The sequence below is a fragment of the Bos grunniens genome, chromosome 7 (genome assembly GCF_055505025.1).
Source record: "Bos grunniens cultivar Pamir isolate PY7600 chromosome 7, Bosgru_T2T1.0, whole genome shotgun sequence".
NCBI lineage: Eukaryota > Metazoa > Chordata > Mammalia > Artiodactyla > Bovidae > Bos > Bos grunniens.
The window spans coordinates 33,082,608-33,104,067 of record NC_141171.1 but is presented as its reverse complement, the minus strand read 5'-3'; the positions used below and the strand labels follow the sequence as shown (position 1 = coordinate 33,104,067).

At 37.2% G+C, this 21,460-nt stretch overlaps 1 protein-coding gene and 1 pseudogene across 1 annotated transcript in view; both read left to right on the top strand.

Moving 5' to 3' along the window:
* PRR16 (proline rich 16) overlaps window positions 1–21,460 on the top strand; it is a 1,143,323-nt gene that overhangs the window by 1,082,247 nt on the left and 39,616 nt on the right. The gene's annotated exons all lie outside the window — the stretch shown is intronic.
* LOC147369017 (large ribosomal subunit protein eL32 pseudogene) lies at window positions 7,655–8,111 on the top strand (annotated as a pseudogene).

The following is a 21,460-nucleotide window of genomic DNA, read 5'->3' as shown; positions in this document are numbered from 1 at the left end:
GATTGTCCTCATTTCTTTTAATTCGTTTTTCTTTCTTCCTCTCTGACCCAACCAAAAAATAGGCCAAAGAACTAAACAGACATTTCTCCAAAGAAGACATACAGATGGCTAACAAACACATGAAAAGATGCTCAACATCACTCATTGCAAATCAAAACCACAATGAGGTACCATTTCACACCAGTCAGAATGGCTGCTGTCCAAAAGTCTACAAGAAATAAATGCTGGAGAGGATGTGGAGAAAAGGGAACCAACCCTTTTACACTGTTGGTGGGAATGCAAACTAGTACAGCCACTATGGAGAACAGTCTGCAGATTCCTTAAAAAACTGGAAATAGAACTGCCATATGACCCAGCAATCCCACTGCTGAGTATATACACCAAGGAAACAAGAATTGAAAGAGACACGTGTACACCAATATTCATCACAGCACTGTTTATAATAGCCAGAACATGGAAACAACCTAGATGTCCATCAGCAGATGAATGGATAAGAAAGCTGTGGTACATATACACAATGGAGTATTACTCAGCCATTAAAAAGAATACATTTGAATCAGTTCTAATGAGGTGGATGAAACTGAGCCTATTATACAGAGTGAAGTAAGCCAGAAAGAAAAACACCAATATAGTATTCTAACACATATGTATGGAATTTAGAAAGACGGTAACGATAACCCTGTATACGAGACAGCAAAAGAGACACAGATGTATAGAGCAGTCTTTCGGACTCTGTGGGAGAGGGCGAGGGTGGGATGATTTGGGAGAATGGCATTAAAACATGTATATTATCATATGTGAAATGAATTGTCAGTCCAGGTTCAATGCATAATATAGGATCTTTGGGGCTGGTGTACTTGGATGACCAGAGGGATGGGATGGGGAGGGAGGTGGGAGAGGGGTTCAGGATGGGAACACATGTACACCTGTGACAGATTCATGTCAATGTATGGTGAAACCAATACAATATTGTAAAGTAATTAGCCTCCAATTAAAATAAATAAACATATTAAACATAAATAAAAATAAAAGTATTGAAGAAAAAATAAAATAAAAATAAAAAAATAGAATTAGCTTGTCAGGTTTTACAGAACAGCTAGGATTATTGATTGGATTTGTATTGCATTTTGGCATGATTTGTGTTTTTAACTATCAGTTCAGTTCAGTTCAGTCACTCAGTTGTGTCAAACTTTTGTGACCCCATGAATTGCAGCACGCCAAGCCTCCCTGTCCATCACCAACTCCCGGAGTTCACTCAAACTCACGTCCATCGAGTTAGTGATGCCATCCAGCCATCTCATCCTCTGTCGTCCCCTTCTCCTCCTGCCCCCAATCCCTCCTAGCATCAGAGTCCTTTCCAATGAGTCAACTCTTCACATGAGGTGGCCAAAATACTGGAGTTTCAGCTTTAGCATCACTCTTTCCAAAGAAATCCCAGGGCTGATCTCCTTTAGAATGGACTGGTTGGATCTCCTTGCAGTCCAAGGGACTCTCAAGAGTCTTCTCCAACACCACAGTTCAAAACCATCAATTCTTTGGTGCTCAGCCTTCTTCACAGTCCAACTCTAACATCCATACATGACCACAGGAAAAACCATAGCCTTGACTAGATGAAACTTTGTTGGCAAAGTAATGTCTCTGCTTTTCAATATGCTATCTAGATTGGTCATAACTTTCCTTCCAAGGAGTAAGCGTCTTTTAATTTCATGGCTTCAATCACCATCTGCAGTGATTTTGGAGCCCCAAAAAATAAAGTCTGACACTGTTTCCCCATCTATTTCCCATGAAGTGATGGGACTGAATGCCATGATCTTTGTTTTCTGAATGTTGAGCTTTAAGCCAACTTTTTCACTCTCCTCTTTCACTTTCATCAAGAGGCTTTTTAATTCCTCTTCACTTTCTGCCATAAGGGTGGTGTCATCTGCATATATGAGGTTATTGATATTTCTCCCAGCAATCTTGATTCCAGCTTGTGCTTCTTCCAGCCCAATGTTTCTCATGATGTACTCTGCACATACGTTAAGTAAGCAGGGTGACAATATACAACCTTGACATACTCCTTTTCCTATTTGGAACCAGTCTGTTGTTCCATGTCCAGTTATGACTGTTGCTTCCTGACCTGCATATAGGTTTCTCAAAAGGTAGGTCAGGTGGTCTGGTATTTTTATCTCTTTCAGAATTTTCCACAGTTTATTGTGATCCACACAGTCAAAGGCTTTGGCATAGTCAATAAAGCAGAAATAGATGTTTTTCTGGAACTCTCCTGCTTTTTCCATGATCCAGTGGATCTTGGCAATTTTATCTCTTGTTCCTCTGCCTTTTCTAAAACCAGCTTGAACATCAGGAAGTTCACGGTTCACATATTGCTGAAGCCTGGCTTGGAGAATTTTGAGCATTACTAGCGTGTGAGATGAGTGCAATTGTGCGGTAGTTTGAGCATTCTTTGGCATTTCCTTTCTTTGGGATTGGAATAGTGAGCCTTCTAATACATAAAAAAGATACATCTCTACTTTTCTTTTTGTCTAAGTAGTATGTTCAGTGAAAAGTGTTTATATTTTTTGAAAGAAAATTATCCAAGTGTATTATATGACAGTGCTGTTAATACAACTCAAAATTGTTCCAGTTTTTTGCAATTATATAAAAATATAATTGATTTTTTTTTATAGTCACTATACCTGGAAACCTTTCTATCTTACTTATTAGTTGAAGTAATTGATTTGGAAATTAGAAGAATTATCTGCTCAGAATTAAATGGCAATTATGTCATTTTCAAATATGGAGACAGTTTTCTTTCTTCCTTTCTGATCTTTATTTATTTTTTATCATCTCATTATATTGCATAGAACCCACAGTATATGTGACATGTATGCAGTGTTACTGATCTTTAGGAGGGAAAATTCAATACTTCACCATAATATATGGTCTTAGCTGCATTTTTAAATAAGTTTTTGCAGAATGAATGAATTATTTTTTAGTTCTCTTTTTCATCATGAATGTGAGTTGGGAGGGTTTTTTTGTGACTATTGAGATAAATGTAAATTTTCTTCTTCTTTCCATTAATATCTTGTATTATATGATATTAAAATATTAAACTAAATTTGAATTCTAACAGTTTGGTCATGACATGCTTTCTTTTTAAATTTAGAACTCAATATGCATCTTAGATTTTTTTTCAACCTGTATAATCTTTTCTTGAAATGTATTTATCAAATTTTTGTATAGGGTTATGATGGCCACATAAATTGTGAAGTGTTTCTTCCTCTACAATCTTTAAACATGTTTTTTGCATGAAGTTGTAGTATTTGTTTTTTGCAAGTTTGATAGAATTCACCAGTGGACTGCTATGAGTTTTGTGGAAAGATTTCTTTAATTAATTCAAGTTCTGTAGTATTTACAATGATACTAAAAGCTTCTGTATCAACTTATGTCATTTTTGGTAAGTAGGTTTTCTACAGAATTTTTCCATTTTATCTGTGTAATCTAGTTTACTGGTATAAAGTTGATCCTAATAGTCTCTTAGTTTAAGTCCAAAGAATCTATAAAAAATATTCTTCTTGCATTCTGAATTTTGATAATTTTATCTTTCTATCCTTTTTCCTGATTGGTTTATAAGGGTAATTGTGTTTATTTCATGCTCATCAAATATTCCCTATACTATTTCTAATTATATTTTATAATACTATATTTAAATCTTCAAGTATTATATTTATTCTACAGTTATACATAAGACTAAATCAAATATACTATATATCATGGCAAAAAAAAAAGCTAATTATAATAATATGTTTCTTGTTCAAGATTTTAAAAATAATGATTGTTGACCCATTTTTAGAATTTATAAGTTTAAACAGATGTCTTCCTTAGAGTGTTAATATTTATTAACAAATATTTCTACATTTCTACATTAACAAATGATATTCATTTCTACAAATGATAATATTTCTACAATTTAACACAAAAACTTGAGCTCACATTACATATTCATAGGATATATTTCTGCCTAAAATATAAATTATTTTTAAGTTGATGTAGTTTGTAATTAAACCTTATATAGAAGGCAATTCATTAACAAGCTAATTATCTTTTCCTATGAAGCATTTTTATTTTATTCATAATTTTTGTGTTTTAAGGTAGTAAAGGGAGACTTCCATTCATATCTCAGCCTATACTGAACCATGCATAGTCATTATTAAAATGTAGTTTTTATAAAACCTTTTTTTCAACTCTTTGTTTTAGTATTAAAACATCTATTGTTACTTGATATGAAATTCTAATGTAAAAAGAAATTTCGTGGAGAAAAAACTGTAATCTAGATGTTTGAAGATAGAGCAATGGACATATTTTTCTTAGTATTTTTGAAAGGCAAATGGTTATACTTAATATTACATGTCTGAAAATTACTTTGAAGCTGCACAGGGAAAATGCCTAAAAGAAATTAATGATTAATTGTGGAGATTTATATGTGCTATTCCATTTAATCATAAGCTAAGAAAGAAATAAGAACAAGGAGGTTATAAGTCCGAAATGGAAGAAGGCTCTATGGGCCTAAAGCCATTATTCTAGAAAATAAATCCTGCCACACATCTAAGGGAATGAACACAGTAAATTTCAGGATTTGGAAAATGTTTCTTGTGGGAGAGAATCCCATTAAAGTAGATATGAATTACTTCAAAAGAAGGTCCATGGCAGTGTCAACTGCCTTTAACATGAAGAATACTTCCCTCCTCATTTCATTATGTTTGTATCAAATTCTGTGATTTTTGTTTATGATCAATAAGCAATTTCTTCTAAGAAGACTGAAAGGTTACAGCCTGGTTTGCTCACAATAATGATGATTTACTGGAATGTGAGTCATCCCTATTTATTTCAGCATATTGAATCATCAATTATCAGAGGCCCTGATGGGTTCGCTGTATTTATAACTGTCCTTTGACTAATGGAGGTTTGAGTTCCTATCATAATGTAAGCCAAACATTGATTTTAGTTTATAAGACCCGGTTTCCTCCATCAAATACACTCTTAGTAGGAACCAGTATTACATAGCTTCATTCGTTGTCAACTGAAGGAGAGACTCAATCAAGGAATGAACGGAGATGGGATGAATGGACAATTCTGAGCTAAGCTGATTTTCATGATTAACAACAAGAAATTGACTAAGTCTGAAATGAATTCATTTAAAAATTTTATTTTGCATTTCTGAAAAAAAGTAAATATAACACATTTAACATAGCATATTAATACATGTAATAATCCTTACCACTTTCTTATCCACTAACATTTTAGTACTCTTATCATTTGCTAAGTTAGTAAGCAACTCTTGTTTTCCTTTTACCAAATGTATTACCTTGAAAATCCTCCACAGAGCTTTGCCTTTTTTCTTCTGTTTGGATAGTGTTGGTATTTGTTTCAGAAAATAACTGTGTTTATCATGGTCACATTTATTTCCTTGGGATCTATATGTTTTCTAAGTATGTGGTTGTTTGGGATTAAATTCTAACTGAAGGCATTCAGGACTTTAAATATTTGGAATATTTAGAAATTTTAATAACTGGTCAGTAACTACACCTAGTCCTCACAAAGACTGTTCTTTTAGCTCAGAATCTTAGCCTCAAAATCTACATGCTTTTTTCTCAGAGAAGGCTGGTTCTTTCTTTTTAAAGTGCTATGCTATGCTATGCTATGCTATGCTAAGTCACTTCAGTCGTGTCCAACTCTGTGTGACCCCATAGATGGCAGCCACCAGGCTCCCCCGTCCCTGGGATTCTCCAGGCAAGAACACTGAATTGGGTTGCCATTTCCTTCTCCAACGCATGAAAGTGAAAAGTGAAAGTGAAGTCACTCAGTCATGTCCGACTCTTAGTGACCCCATGGACTGCAGCCTACCAGGCTCCTCCATCCATGGGATTTTCCAGACAAAAGTACTGGAGTGGGGTGCCATTGCCTTTTCTGACTACTTCAATGTAAATCACTATTTTTTTCTTTAATTGGCAGTTAATACCAAAAGTAATCTGCCAAAAATTAATCTTCTGTGATGAATATATGAAGTGTTGTATTTTTTTCTATAACAGTGTTTTATAGATCTGCAAATGCAACATTTTCATATGTATACTTTCTTAAAAAATTGAGTGTCTTCTTAAGGCAAGGCTTTGTACTAGGTATAAGATTTGTAGTCATCAATAGAACATACGTAGACTCTATCCTTGTAGAACTAGAGCAAAAAATAGGAAAGAGCTAAATATATATCCAATTTATTACCTTTGTGAAACATGCTATAACGTTCAAGTATAATGTTCTATGAGTGTAAAATAGGATTGCCACTTAACATGACTAATTCATCACTACCAGAATCTTGATACTGGCAAGCTACCAGCATATAAAAAACATAAGATTAGAAACCTAGCTTTGTCATTTTATATTAAGGGTGACGTATGAGTAACACGGATTTATCAAAGTCAGAAAATAAGCCTTAAACATAACCTGATAACTGTCCCTTAACTAGTCACTAAAGATCAAAAGGAAATGAGATGGTTCCTGCTTTTTAGATATTCATGGTATAAAGAGAAGTTATAGATATACAAATGCCCTGGTGGCTCAGACTGTAAAAAGTCTGCCAGAAATTCAGGAGACCTGGGTTCGATCCCTGGGTCAGGAAGACCCTCTGGAGAAGAAAAGGGCAACGCACTCCAATATTTTTGCCTGGAGAATTCCATGGACAGAGGAGCCTGGCAGGCTATAGTCCATGGGCTTGCAAAGAGTCAGACACGACTGAGCGATTGTCACTCTCTATACATATACATTGGGCTTCCCAGATAGTTCAGTGGTAGAGAATATGCTTGCCAATGCAAGAGATGCAGGTTCAGCCCCTGGGTTGGGAAGATCCCTTGGAGGAGAAAATGGCGACCCACTCTAGTATTGTTGCCTGGGAAATCCCACGGACAGAAGAGCCTGGTGAGCTACAGTCCATAGGGTCACAAAGAGACACGACTGAAGTGACTGAGCACGCACATACTTCTATTTGAATACGTTTCAGTCATAAATACTATAGTATTCAGGTTGTTGAATCTATGGATGCAGAACAGTATATAAGAAGGAACCATATAGAGTGAGGGCCATTTATAAGTTAGACTCAGATTTTCAACTGTGTGGAGGGTTGTTCAACAACTCTCTCATTGTTCAAGGGTAAACTGTACATTGTGATTCAGCTTCTCCTTCTACCAGATCTTGCCTTTCTCACATTCTTACAGGCAAACTTCCCAAGAACACTGTCTAGCAACTTTTCTGTTAAAAACTCACATGTTCAGGAAACGTGAGCTAAGATAGTACCAATACAAATCCCAGAACTTCCATTTCATTAAAATATGTTATTGTTTAAATTAAAAAAAAAATTTGTGGGGCTTATGACATAGGTAGATGTAGATTGTTTCACAATAAAAGTAAAAAGTAGATGTGGGAATAATGGTAATATTCCTTTTATACTGAAGAGATATAATATTACTTGAAGAAAGACTGATAAGATGCATATTGCAAATCCTAGAGCTTCTACTGTATAAACTTAAAAATTATAGCTAAGCTAGTAAGATAAGACCATGGTAGAGAAAGAATAATGAAAATATTTAAATAGTCAGAATTCAGAGACAAATAACAAAAAATATGGCACACTCTTTTCCTTGGTGCTGCCTGTGGAGGTGGTAGTCATTTCTTTGGCATCATGGCCACCCTCAGACCTCTCATGAAGTCAAAGATTACCACAAAGAGGAGTGAGAAGTCCATTCAGTGCCAGTTAGACTGATTATGTCAGAATTAAATGGAATTGGCAGAAACCCCGTGGAATTGGCAGTAAGGCGCACAGAAGATTCAGGGGCCAGATCTTGATGCCCAGCTGTTGGAGAAACAAGAAGACAAAGCACGTGCTGTCCAGGGGCTTCTGGCAGTTCCTCATCCACAGCGTCAAGGAACTTGAAACACTGCTGATGTGCAACACACATTACTGTGCTGTGATTGCTCACATCGTCTCCTCCAAGAAACTCAGAGCCATTGTGGAAAGAGCAGCCTGGCTGGCCATCAGAGTCACCAATCCCAGTGCCAGTCTGCACAGCAAAGAAAATGAATAGACAGCTTGTGTGCACATTATATTTGTGTTAAAATCATAAAACTAAATATATATATATATATATGGGATAAATTGAAAACAAATAGCCAGATCATACTTTAAAACAGCCATATAAATTATTAGATTAATTATAAATGTGCTAAACTTTTCAAATAAATGGCAAAGGATATTACACTGCATTTTAAAACTAAATCCAATTGTATGTTGTCTAGAGAAAATAAATTTTAAATATGAAGTTGCAGATTGTCTGAGAGAAGGATGGAAAAATATACAGCGAAGTCCTCAAAACCAGGAGTATTAATAAAGATGAAAAGGAGCATTTCATAAAAAAGTGTGAGCTCAACATGAAAATATAATAATTCTTAAGCTCTAATAATAGAGATTCATAAACTTATGAAGCAAATATTGAAAAAGTCTATAAACAAAATTAGGCAAATCCACAATTATGGTTGAAATTTCTGCAGAAAATTACAAGGATACAAAAGACTTGAATAAATTATCAATCAACAGTCATATTGAAATTTATAGAATAATTCACCCAACAAAACAAAGTGTTTTCAAAGAGCACATTCAACAAGTGGAACATAAAATTGATTAATGCTTCACTGAAAAAATGATACCAAGCAGTTGTTTGGGACACCTTTCATCTGATTTCACGTTAAATGGAAGCATGTTATGGGGATGACTCTTTAAGGTTATCCAGACTTTGAAGTACACACATCATTTATTAAAGATGATAGGAGCAATTTCATTTGGAAAGCAGGACTTTCTAGTTAATACTACAGTAGTATTGACTACATCAGTTGGAAATGCCCTATGACTAACTTTCTATTCCTTAACTGGTAGGGCATATTTTCTCCAGTGTGCATCCCTCAGATACTTTGTAATGTTATGTAGTAAATTTCAAGGAATTTTATGCCATTTTTAGCTTGTTACTTATATGAGATTATCCTGAAAAACAATCTCTTTCCCCTCAAATTCACTATTAATCTATTAATTATGTTTAATTACTCTATCTTAGTACTTCCATACTGAAGAATGGGCTCAGAAGTATACAGCCTTTTGATTATGTGATTTTTAGAATAAATGGTTTGTTTGGTATATTCCCTAGCATCATCTCCCTGGGCTCTTAAGTTGCATTAATTTTGGGCAGTTCATGTGACGATGTTTTTAATTATAGCCTATTTAGTAGTTTTATCCTTTAAGATCACAAAAATTTTATTTGATGTTCTCTTAAAATAGTTGTGTTCTATCCAAACAATAAATTGAAACTACTAGGCACCCAGCATTTACAAATATCAAAAAATATTCTGAGCTACCTAGGGCACAAAAGAACACACTCTATATGAACCCATGTATATACTATCACAGAATAGGTAAACCTAATCCGTAGTAGTAGCATGTCAGTTATTGCCTAAGCCAGAGGTGAGGGTGGATAAAATGCAAACAAGGAAGACTGGCAGGGGATTATCATGGAAATATTCCGTATCTTGATAGGGTTGATGAACATATGGGTGTATACATTTGACAAACTCACCAAATTGTAAACTTAAAATATGTGCTTTTTTATTGAATGTAGATCACATTTCAGTAAATTTAATGAGTAAAAACAAAACAAAAACAAAAAGCTATTGTGTAGAAAGAAGAATGGAAGTAGAGAGATTAGCTAGAGTGCTGTGAATAATCTGAACAATGATGGTTTACATAATAGAAATGAAAACAAAACAGATTTAGGATATATTTTGAAGGCAAATTGTACATGATATCTTGATAATTTATATATGTACATTTGACAGTGAGGATTCTGATGGATAATGAGCAATAATGAAAATCCCTGAAAATTTGGCTTAAATTGGATGGAGTTATTTATTCAAAAAAGTTAATCTGAGAAAACAGCTAGTTTGGTAGTTGAGTTCTATGGAGAATCAAGAGTTCTGTCTTGACTGTGTTAATCTTAAGATGCTTTTTAAAATGCCTGTGGACAAATATTCAGTGGATGTTGGATATATGATTCTGGAGTTGTAAGACATATTTGGATATTGAGGTACAGATGTGGACGTCATAGTAAACAAGTTCCTAGAGAGCCCAGGACATTTAATAATTGAAGAGAAGAGGAAGCAGCAAAGAAGAGATGAAACAGCTAACAGTTCAGACGCTCAGTTACAAGCACATAGGGTCGTAGACGTTAAGAGATGAGAAAGTTTTAGTAAGGAAGGTGACCAGCTATGTAGAAAGCAGTGGAAAGATCTGGTTAAATAATGAACTGTAACCACCGGATATTTGTTTTTGTGACCCTGACAAGGTTTTTCCTCTGGAATAGAAGGGATGAAAACTTGATTGAATTGGATATGAAAGATCTTATGACATGGCTCTTTATCCAAAAAATTTACAATGAATTGAGAAGGAATGGAACAGTGGTAGGAAGATAATTTAGATCAAGGTCATGGGAGATTTTATTTGATTAGTTTTTAAAAACCCAATATTAGTGCTTAGTTGTATGCTGGTGGTAATATTCCACCAAGAAATGAGAAATTATTGATGCAGGAGAGGGAGTGTTTGAGGAAAGTCTTTAAGAAGCCATGGGATGTAAACCCCAAGTAGAAGAATTTAATATATAATTAATGCCGTATTTCACTTTGGGATACATAACATCATGCTAAAAGAATGTATTGCTCTCTTTGTGCTTAATGTAGAACCAAAAGAAAATCAGCAAAATAAGATCGGGCTCAAGTTAAGATTTGATTAATATTCTTTGATTTATTTTCTGGTTTGGAACACATAATTTTCCCAGTTCTATATATTCTTCAGGGGTATCTTGCCTTATATCCTATAAAGTGAAAATAAAAAGAATGAATTTTCTAAAGGTTATACTATTTGTTGTATTTATTGAAGGAAAAAAACAAATAAACAATTTTATCCTGATGGAAAAACAGATGAGACTGAACAGCAGATGAGACTGTGGAAACAAAAGACAGAATATGAGAATCTGGTTGCAGGGTCTTCTGTTCAAAAGAACATAGTCCTTCAAAAATCTGCAGCCACAGAAACTGCCATTCCCAGTCCTGTGATCTACAGAGCATGACTGTTGGGTGTTACAGAATTGCACACCTGTCAGTAGTGAAAGACTGAATTTCTGTAGTCAGTTCTTGACCAGTTACATTTGGAGCTAAGGACAACTCTTCACATGGTGTGGTGAATGGAGCCAGTGAAATATTTAAGGGCCAGAGCATGAAGTGACTTTAAAATCCCATGAAACAAAGGGTGACTTACACATGAGAAGTAAACATGAGGTTGTGAAAGCCTGAGCTCAAGTCTCAGGAAAAAAGAGTGAAAAAAGCAAATTATTTTCTCAAATACTTGCATTTAAACTTTTAGTCCTTTCACTGGGGTGACTACCAAAATTGTGAAAGGATTTCCTATTCTTTCTGGTAGGTTTCGGGAATTTGGGTCATTCCCTTGCTCCTTCTCCTACCTCCACCAAACATTGTTAACACTAAAACAGGTGTATCAGTTAGGATCCTTTAGGTGGAAATCACTGAATAAACTAAAAGTGGCTTAAACAAAGAGAATAATGTGAATGTGCTGTATTGAATAATTGGAAGTCCCAAGGTCGGCTCTATCAGAGTTGGTTACCTTCTCGGCTCCATTGTGTGAGGGTTCCTGGTCACTCTCTCTGGGAATCTCTAGACTTTCCCTCTTTCAGCCCAGAAAGAATACAAATAGCTCCTAACATAGAGACATCACATGGCAGTGGCAAAGGTAGGAACAAGTGAATCCTTATTTTATCTCCCTTTTGTTACTTATGAGAAAAACAATCCCAGAAGCCTCTCACTAGACTTTCCTCTTTGTCTTGTTTCTCTGAGACATGATAAGGGAAATGAAATTATCGTGACTGGCATAGACTGATTAACATCTAGCCCTGGAGATAGGCAAGGGCCCTAAAGATTCACAAAAAATTTAGCTCCTTCATAAAGCTGGGTTTCTGCCAGCAAAGCAGATAGGAGGACTGTGATGGCTAAGGGGGCAATGCATGCAAAATGAGTAGCAGAGTGACTAGTGCACAAAGGCATTTAGTTAACATTAAGTGCTCTTACTGTTTTATCAAGCTGATCTTATGGGAAATACAGTAGGAGACCCCAGCCTCACAAACTACATTTTCTGACCTTCATCCAACCTGTCATCAGTAGTATAGTTAGACCTAGCTGGCTTTACTTTCTTTCTTTGACTGGAAATCTTTTGTTACCCTGTTTGTCTCACTCCAACAGTAGTAGATAATGAGTTGTCTGCCTCATTGATTTCCAAAATTTTGCATATTGTAGCTAAACTGATCTTTCTAAAGGCAGATCTAATCATGTCACCATCGTCCTTAAGAGCTTATCACACAATTCCTCACTGTATTACATCTGAAGGTTGAACTCTTTGGAATCATGTCCATGTAGTTGGTCTTCAATGCAGGTGGAGGGTGGCTCCTCTGCCCTTTGGTTCTGCCATATGGAACATACAGTCTCCTTGGTGCAGGAGAGAAACAGAAGACTTGCAAGTAGGGTCTTCATTATCCACAAATAATCAGGTGCACAGCCCATCTGTCAGGGTCTGAGAAGTGCCATCTTGCTTTCACCCAGAACAGGGGGAGGACATGCTTTTAGGGAACGCTGTTGCAATAGATACAGAGATGTGCCTCCTAGATCCCCCTTCAAGGAAATACTTGCTGCCCAAATGCAGAGAATTCATGTCTCAGCAAATGGGAACTGGGAGCTGCCTTGTCTGACGTCATGTCTTTCCTGGGACAGTCCACTTGTAACTGAGTGAGGCAAAGAGATAAAGACATGGCCATTTTGGCCCATGTATGTAACTCTGAAAGGCACTGCTCACTCGCAAATTCTCTGCTGGGCTGGCCAGGGCTTTCTTGTGCTTGCCTTGCAGTTTGACTTCTTCCTCTGCTTTATACTATTTCACCATTTCTTTCATATGTTTTGATCCCTTATGAACATCTTGTATCCCATACTCTGCTTGGTATCTGCTTCTGTAAATTACAACCTGCGACAACTAGTAATTCCTAGCAGACAGTCCTTTAGTGTTCAACTTTCTTTTCTACCTCAATAATCATTACCTAACTTGGATATTTTTTGCTCCAGATGTATAGAGTTCCTGAGTGTAAGTACCTAAGTGCTGCTAAGCATTGTTTTTTTTTTTTTTTTTTCTCTTTTTCACTCTCTCATTCTAAGGCTGCCAATGGGTAGATAGATACTTAGAAAAAAGTCATCTGCCCAGGCCCAATAGGAGCTAAACCAGGGAGTTCAGATTCAGATCCTCCTTTGCCCTTTACAACTTTACAGCCTGTTTCCTTTCAACAGTTCAAACCTCCACTGACTGGAGCATCCTTTCTACCTTCCCTTTGAGGAGCTCACTGGTAGTCACTCAGCTCAGCAACAGTAACTCCAGAAAACTTCCAAAGTTATCCCCTCTCCTTGCATGGGCTGTCTTCCTGTGTTACTCAGATAGCTAATAGCCCAACTGCTTATCCCCATCTTGGTACTTATCAATACTGTATTATAATCATCTTTTTCTGTCTAGCATCTCTAATGGCTAACCAGTACCTGGTGTATCTTTCTTTACCTATTTCTCAAAGGGATTTCAAGTGATTTAGCGTCAGCCCATAGTAGGTACTGAAAAGCATTTATTGACTAAATTCAGTAAAGCTCTTTTTCTTCTAGCTATGTGCTTGCTCTATCATCCTAGGTTAAAAGAGGAAAGAATAGTACCATTTCTAGAATGTGTGCAAAAATCATCTGCAAGTCTAAAGGAATTTAGTTCATTTATATTTCTTTTCCAGTTCTGATAGTTGGCCATACCTGTGGCTGACTACACAGTGTGACATAGCCATGATAGCTTGAGAAGGCAGAGGTATCTAGTGGATGGAGAGCTCTTCCTAGACATAAATATTTTCCGTTCTTTTCTTTTTTCTCATAAATCCACATTCAACATCTGTGGCATGCAAGGCCCCTTCAAGTTTTAGTATCTCAGTCAGTTTATATAATCATATTCAAGATGCATGTGTGTAAGAGGAATTATGGCATATGAGTATTCACATTCTGGTTCTCTTCCCTGTCCCCAAATACTGTCCTCATTAATTTTATTAACATATTAAGCAGATGAAAGGAAAAATATTCTAAGTAAAATGTTCCCCCAGGTAAGATGAAGGTGAGTGTGGAAAGATGATGGGAGTGTAGATGTTTATATTGATTTTTGATTATTATGTATCTTTCTGCTGCTGCTGCTGCTAAGTCGCTTCAGTCGTGCCCGACTCTGCGCAACCCCATAGACGGCAGCCCACAAGGCTCCCCCGTCCTGGGACTCTCTAGGCAAGAACACTGGAGTGGGTTGTCATTTCCTTCTCCAATGCATGAAAGTGAAAAGTGAAAGTGAAGTCACTCAGTCGTGTCTGACTCAGTGATCCCATGGACTGCAGCCTACCAGGCTCCTCTGTCCATGTGATTTTCCAAGCAAGAGTACTGGAGTGGGTCGCCATTGCCTTCTCCGATATATCTTTCTACATAAGATTTAATTTTTGGCCAGTGAACAAAGTAAGTTGATTAAACATTTCTTGTGAGTTTAATAATCACCATTTGCAGGAGGGAGAATGGGGGTGATCTGCAAACTCCATGGTGAGAAAAAGTGGTATCATTGATGAAAATGCAACCTACAGGGGGATCACTTTATATTCCTTGACGATGGTGTCATTGAGGAAGTTAATCTCAAAATATGAAGTGAGAGGAAAACATAAGGGTATAGTATCTAAGTGCTGTAATTTGATAGTGAGATGAACTATTGCCTGTTTAAAATGCATCAGGGTTAGGAGGATAGGAAGAAATAGACATTAGTCAAAAAGAACCTGAACATTATCTATTAGAAAGAATAAGTATGTACAAAATCAAAAGCTGTATGGGGCTTATATTCATTTAGAAGGCACTGATAACAAACACTGAACCTGGCAGATATTCACTAACCTTTTATATCAGAGATCCCCGAGTCTCCATGATTCACTCTCTGAAGGATTAGTACCTGGTATAATTCAGGGCACCTCAAGGATTCTGAATTCATGTAGTCACTAATGTTCTTCCTGATTGATGAGTGTTGTACTGATTGTCACCTCTGATATGCATGAATGTTTAAACAGAGTTTCTCCCTGTAAGCAGCAAAAGCCTCCAACATTTTATTAAATTAAATTTTAATAGAATAAATCCATTTTACTGTCCTTTCAGTGAATTCAGAGTTCCTGAAGTAGGAGGTGATTAAATTCATTAAATCTGGTTGCCAACTGCCTACTGTTCCCAGGTCTCATTCCTTTAAGGCACAGGGCTGTGGCCTTATCTTCTCAGCAGCTCATCCAATAGATCCTGGGTGTCTTCCTCTGGCTTATTTTGGAAAATTCTTTCTGTAAAGTGACTTTCGTCCATCATCTCCCCTTATCCGGCAGCAGCACATCTGTCAAGGGATTCTACTTTTCCTTAGGTACATAGTGCCTAATGACAATACTAATTTTTCTTCTGAACAGATAAAGAGAGATAAAGAAGGCAAAAAGACATGAAAAATACTTTTTTTTCACTGATTTTTAAACTGAAGAACAAATGATATTGTCTGCCTTGTACAATATGAATAGCTTCTGCTTTTAAAAATAAGTATCTCAAACTTGATGAATAGCTGATCCTGATAATTTCAGTTGAACTGAAGGTTTGGAAAAATATTCAACCAATAGCATTAAGTTATACAGGGTATTGGGAGGTACTACATTCTTTTATAATAAAAGTGTTCATAACATAAATGTTTCTCTCTGGTCAAGGAATAAAATAGTTAACTCTTGATAATCACTATGTTAAAAAAAAACAACAAAACTTGGACAGTTAAAAGTCCATTAATAATCTAAGTCTACAGTGCTACCGAGAGTGTACTTTAGATTATTATTGTTTGGAGAATGAATGGAAATTACTGTAGTGGAAAAAACAACTGAACCACTCTAAAAAGAATCAGATTGGGAGATTATAGAATCCTCTATGGAACAAACAGTACTTTATTAAAAGCCAGAAAGAGTCTTTTATCAATGGGTACATACAAAAAACTGCCATTAATCTATGAAGTGATGCTAATGAGATCATCATTTTCCAGGTAGAAATTTCGTTTATTTCACTGCATGAAAAGGGAGAATTTTCTAGCGTTTTTATTTCACTCTTTGTTGCAGTATGCTTTGAATAAGATAATCTCCTTTATTTTTCATAGAAGAATAAAAAGCATGTACATTGCCTATGCAATTTAAAATATAAATTTTATTGATTTAATTTAAATTGCTCTTCAGTTCAGTTAAGTTGCTCAGTCGTGTCTGACTCTGCGACCCCATGAATCGCAGCACGATAGGCCTCCCTGTCTAGCACCAACTCCTGGAGTTCACTCAAACTCATGTCCATCGAGTCAGTGATGCCATCCAGCCATCTCATCCTCTGTCGTCCCCTTCTCCTCCTGCCCCCAATCCCTCCCAGCATCAGAGTCTTTTACAATGAGTCAACTCTTCACATGAGGTGGCCAAAGTACTGGAGTTTCAGCTTTAGCATCATTCCTTCCAAAGAAATCCCAGGGCTGATCGATCTCCTTCAGAATGGACTGGTTGGATCTCCTTGCAGTCCAAGGGACTATCAAGAGTCTTCTCCAACACCACAGTTCAAAAGCATCAATTCTTCGGCACTCAGCTTTCTTCACAGTCCAACTCTCGCATCCAAACATGACCACTGGAAAAACCATAGCCTTGACTAGAAGGACCTTTTTTGGCAAAGTAATGTCTCTGTTTTCAATATGCTATCTAGGTTGGTCATAACTTTCTTTCCAAGGAGTAAGCGTCTTTTAATTTATGGCTGCAGTCACCATCTGTGGTGATTTTGGAGGCCCCCCCCAAATAAAGTCTGACACTGTTTCCACTGTTTCCCCATCTATTTCCCATGAAGTGATGGGACCAAATGCCATGATCTTAGTTTTCTGAATGTTGAACTTTAAGCCAACTTTTTCACTCTCTTCTTTCACTTTCAACAAGAGGCTTTTGAGTTCCTCTTCACTTTCTGCCATAAGGGTGGTGTCATCTGCATATCTGAGGTTATTGATATTTCTCCTGGCAACCTGATTCCAGCTTGTGTTTCTTCCAGTCCAGCGTTTCTCATGATGTACTCTGCATATAAGTTAAATAAGCAGGGTGACAATATACAGCCTTGACGTACTTCTTTTCCTATTTGGAACCAGTCTGTTGTTCCATGTCCAGTTCTAACTGTTGCTTCCTGACCTGCATACAGGTTTCTCAAGAGGCAGATCAAGTGGTCTGGTATTCCCATCTCTTTCAGAATTTTCTACAGGTTATTGTGATCCACACAGTCACAGGCTTTGGCCTATTCAATAAATCAGAAATAGATGTTCTGGAACTCTCTTGCTTTTTCCATGATCCAGAGGATGTTGGCAATTTGATCTGTGGTTCCTCTGCCTTTTCTAAAACCAGCTTGAACATCAGGAAGTTCACGGTTCACATATTGCTGAAGCCTGGTTTGGAGAATTTTGAGCATCACTCTACTAGCGTGTGAGATGAGTGCAATTGTGCGGTAGTTTGAGCATTCTTTGGCATTGCCTTTCTTTGGGATTGGAATGAAAACTGACGTTTTCCAGTCCTGTGGCCACTGCTGAGTTTTCCAAATTTGCTGGCATATTGAGTGCAGCACTTCACAGCATCATCTTTCAGGATTTGGAATAGCTCAACTGGAATTCTATCACCTCCACTAGCTTTGTTCATAGTGATGCTTTCTAAGGTCCACTTCACTTCACATTCCAGGACGTCTGGCTGTAGGTGAGTGATCACACCATCGTGATTATCTGGGTCGTGAAGATCTTTTTTGTACAGTTCTTCTGTGTATTCTTTCCATCTCTTCTTAATATCTTCTGCTTCTGTTAGGTCCATACCATTTCTGTCCCTTATCAAGCCCATCTTTGCATGAAATGTTCCCTTGGTATCTCTGATTTTCTTGAAGAGATCTCTAGTCTTTCCCATTCTGTTGTTTTCCTCTATTTCTTTGCATTGATTGCTGAGGAAGGCTTTTTTATCTCTTCTTGCTATTCTTTGGAAATCTGCATTCAGATGTTTATATCTTTCCTTTTCTCCTTTGCTTTTTGCCTCTCTTCTTTTCACAGCTATTTGTAAGGGCTCCCCAGACAGCCATTTTTCTTCTTTGCATTTCTTTTCCATGGGTATGGTCCTGATCCCTGTCTCCTGTGCAATGTCACGAACCTCCATACATAGTTCATCAGGCACTCTATCTATCAGACCTAGTCCCTTAAATGGATTTCTCACTTCCACTGTATAATCAAAGCAAACACCCTCTTCCAACAACACAATAGAAGACTCTACATATGGACATCTCCAGATAGTCAACACCAAAATCAGATTGATTATATTCTTTGCAGCCAAAGATGGAGAAGCTCTATACAGTCAGCAAAAACAAGACCGGGAGCTGACTGTGACTCAGATCATGAGCTCCTTATTGCCAAATTTAGACTTAAATTGAAGAAAGTAAGGGAAACCACTAGACCATTCAGGTATGACCTAAATCAAATCCCTTATGATTAATTGCTGTTAAATATACAAATATAAAGACATGACATGAGAACCTACGTCGCCCTACACAATTTTTAATAACTATGTCCTATAAATGAGTGTGATCAGGAGAATTTCATGTTGTGGCAAGGTGAACAAGGTGAAGCTTACAAACACGTTTGCTCAATTATAGTCCAGTAGAAGTCAGTGCTCAGGTGAATGTCAAAGTCAGGCCATATTTCACATATTTCATATTTCATATTTCACAGCAGTCATATCCTTTTTAGGTACTGTTCACATTTCTAAAATAATGCTCACCAGGTACCCCTTGTTGCCTTCTGAATTTTTTCTTTCCCTTTTGTTTTTCCTTCCATCTGGCTTTCCTTCCAATTTTCTTTCCATTCTTCAAAATAGTATCTAGCACCTACTCTGAGTTCAGCCACATCACATCCTGAACCAGAGGGATAAAAAGATAAATAAGTCAGCCAATTATTGTTTCCAAGGGGTCTTTATTTTTGCCTCTCTTCTCATTTTAGGCTTATATTTGCTTCCCCGTCTATCACAGTAGAGCTTCAAACTATTGAAATTTCTGTAACTTTCTTCTTCCAAATCAAAAAGTTACTCATTTCTTTTTCCATTGGATCATATTAGAAATATCTCATATTTATGGGCAAAGGATGTTAATGGAATAAGGTTGTCCCTCACAGACAGATTTTCATATTTTCAACATCCTGGGTTGTGTTTACCCTTAAAAAATATATCAACCGGTAAGAATTGTGTGCCTAGCTAAGAGTCTTTTTTTTTTTTTTTTTAGGATATAGGTCTTGAGAAAAGGATTTGTGATTGTGTCCAGAGTTGAGCTCATGGAGAGAGACAGTTTGAGAAACAGTTCCTTGGTTGGTTCCCCACTTGGCCATTTACTAATTATGTAAAGCTGAGACCCTCAGTTTATTCATCTGAATTCTGTAATGAATTCAGACACAATGTGTATGGCCTTATAAGTTAATAAGTCTGTGTTATAATTCTTAGGCTATTTATGCCGTCAACTTCTTCTCTTTATGTACTTGTCTAAAGTCTTATTAATGGGGAGTTGTATCCTTAGCATATATTGTTATTTCTAGATGCTTGTTTTTTGCCAGTGTGTATGGCTTAAAAGTAGTGAGAAGTGTTTTGAGTTGGCTGATTGTACCTCTGAGGATCTGATTGTGAGCATTTCTTCCCACATTCACATTGCAGTGTCATTAAAGCGATAGTTTGAAATAGGTCATAGTGGGAAAATTTATAGCATATAAATTAACAAACAGTACAAATTAAGACTTTGTTTTCTTCTGGAAAAAAATAACTTTTAACTAGCACACCAGTGCCAGAGAAGACAATGGCACCCCATTCCAGTACTCTTGCCTGGAAAATCCCATGGACGGAGGAGGCTGGTAGGCTGCAGTCCATGGGGTAGCGAAGAGTCCGACATGACTGAGCGACTTAACTTTGACTTTTCACTTTCATGCATTGGAGAAGGAAATGACAACCCACTCCAGTGTTCTTGCCTGGAGAATCCCAGGGACGGGGGAGCCTTGTGGGCTGCCATCTATGGGGTCGCACAGAGTCGGACATGACTGAAGCAGCTTAGCAGCAGCAGCAGCAGCACACCAGTGCAAATAGTCAGGGCTGAGATTGAGAGAAAAACCCCTTTCTTCTTTTCTCAAACAACAGAATCAGTTCAGTTCAGTTGCTCAGTCGTGTCCAACTCTTTGCAACCCTGCAGACTGCAGCACACCAGGCTTCCCTGTCCATCAGCAACTCCCAGAGCTTGCTTACTCATGTCCATAGAGTCGGTGATACCATCCAATCATCTCATCCTCTGTTGTCCCCTTAACCTCCCTCCTTCAATCTTTCGCAGCATCAGGGTCTCTTCCAGCAAATCACTTCTTCCAACCAGGTGGCCAAAGTATTAGAGTTTCAGCTTCAACATCGGTCCTTCCAATGAATATTCAGAACTAATTTCATTTAGAATGGACTGGTTAGATCTCCTGCAGTTCAAGGGACTCTCAAGAATCTTCAATACCATAGTTCAAAAGCATCAATTTTTTGGCACTCAGCTTTCTTTATAGTCCAGCTCTCATATCCATACATGACTACTGGAAAAACCATAGCCTTGACCAGACGTACCTTTGTTGGCAAAGTAATGTCTCTGCTTTTTAATTTGCCATAAAATGATGGGACAGGATGCCTTGATTTTAGTTTTCTGAATGTTGAGCTTTAAGCCAACTTTTTCACTCTCCACTTTCAATTTCATCAAGAGGCTCTTCAGTTGTTCTTCACTTTCTGCCATAAGGGTGGTGTCATCTGCATATCTGAGGTTATTGATATTTCTCCCAGCAACCTTGATTCCAGCTTGTGTTTCATCTAGCCCAGTGTTTCTCATGATGTACTCTGCATAGAAGTTAAGTAAGCAGGGTGACAATATACAGCCTTCCTGATTTGGAACCAGTCTGTTGTTCCATGTCTAGTTATGACTGTTGCTTCCTGACCTGCATATAGATTGCTCAGGAGGCAGGTCAGGTGGTCTAGTATTCTCATCTCTTTCAGAATTTTCCACAGTTTGTGGTGATCCACACAGTCAAAGGCTTTGGCATAGTCAATAAAGCAGAAATAGATGTTTCTCCGGAACTCTCTTGCTTTTTCCATGATCCAGCGGATGTTGGCAATTTGATCTCTGGTTCCTCTGCCTTTTCTAA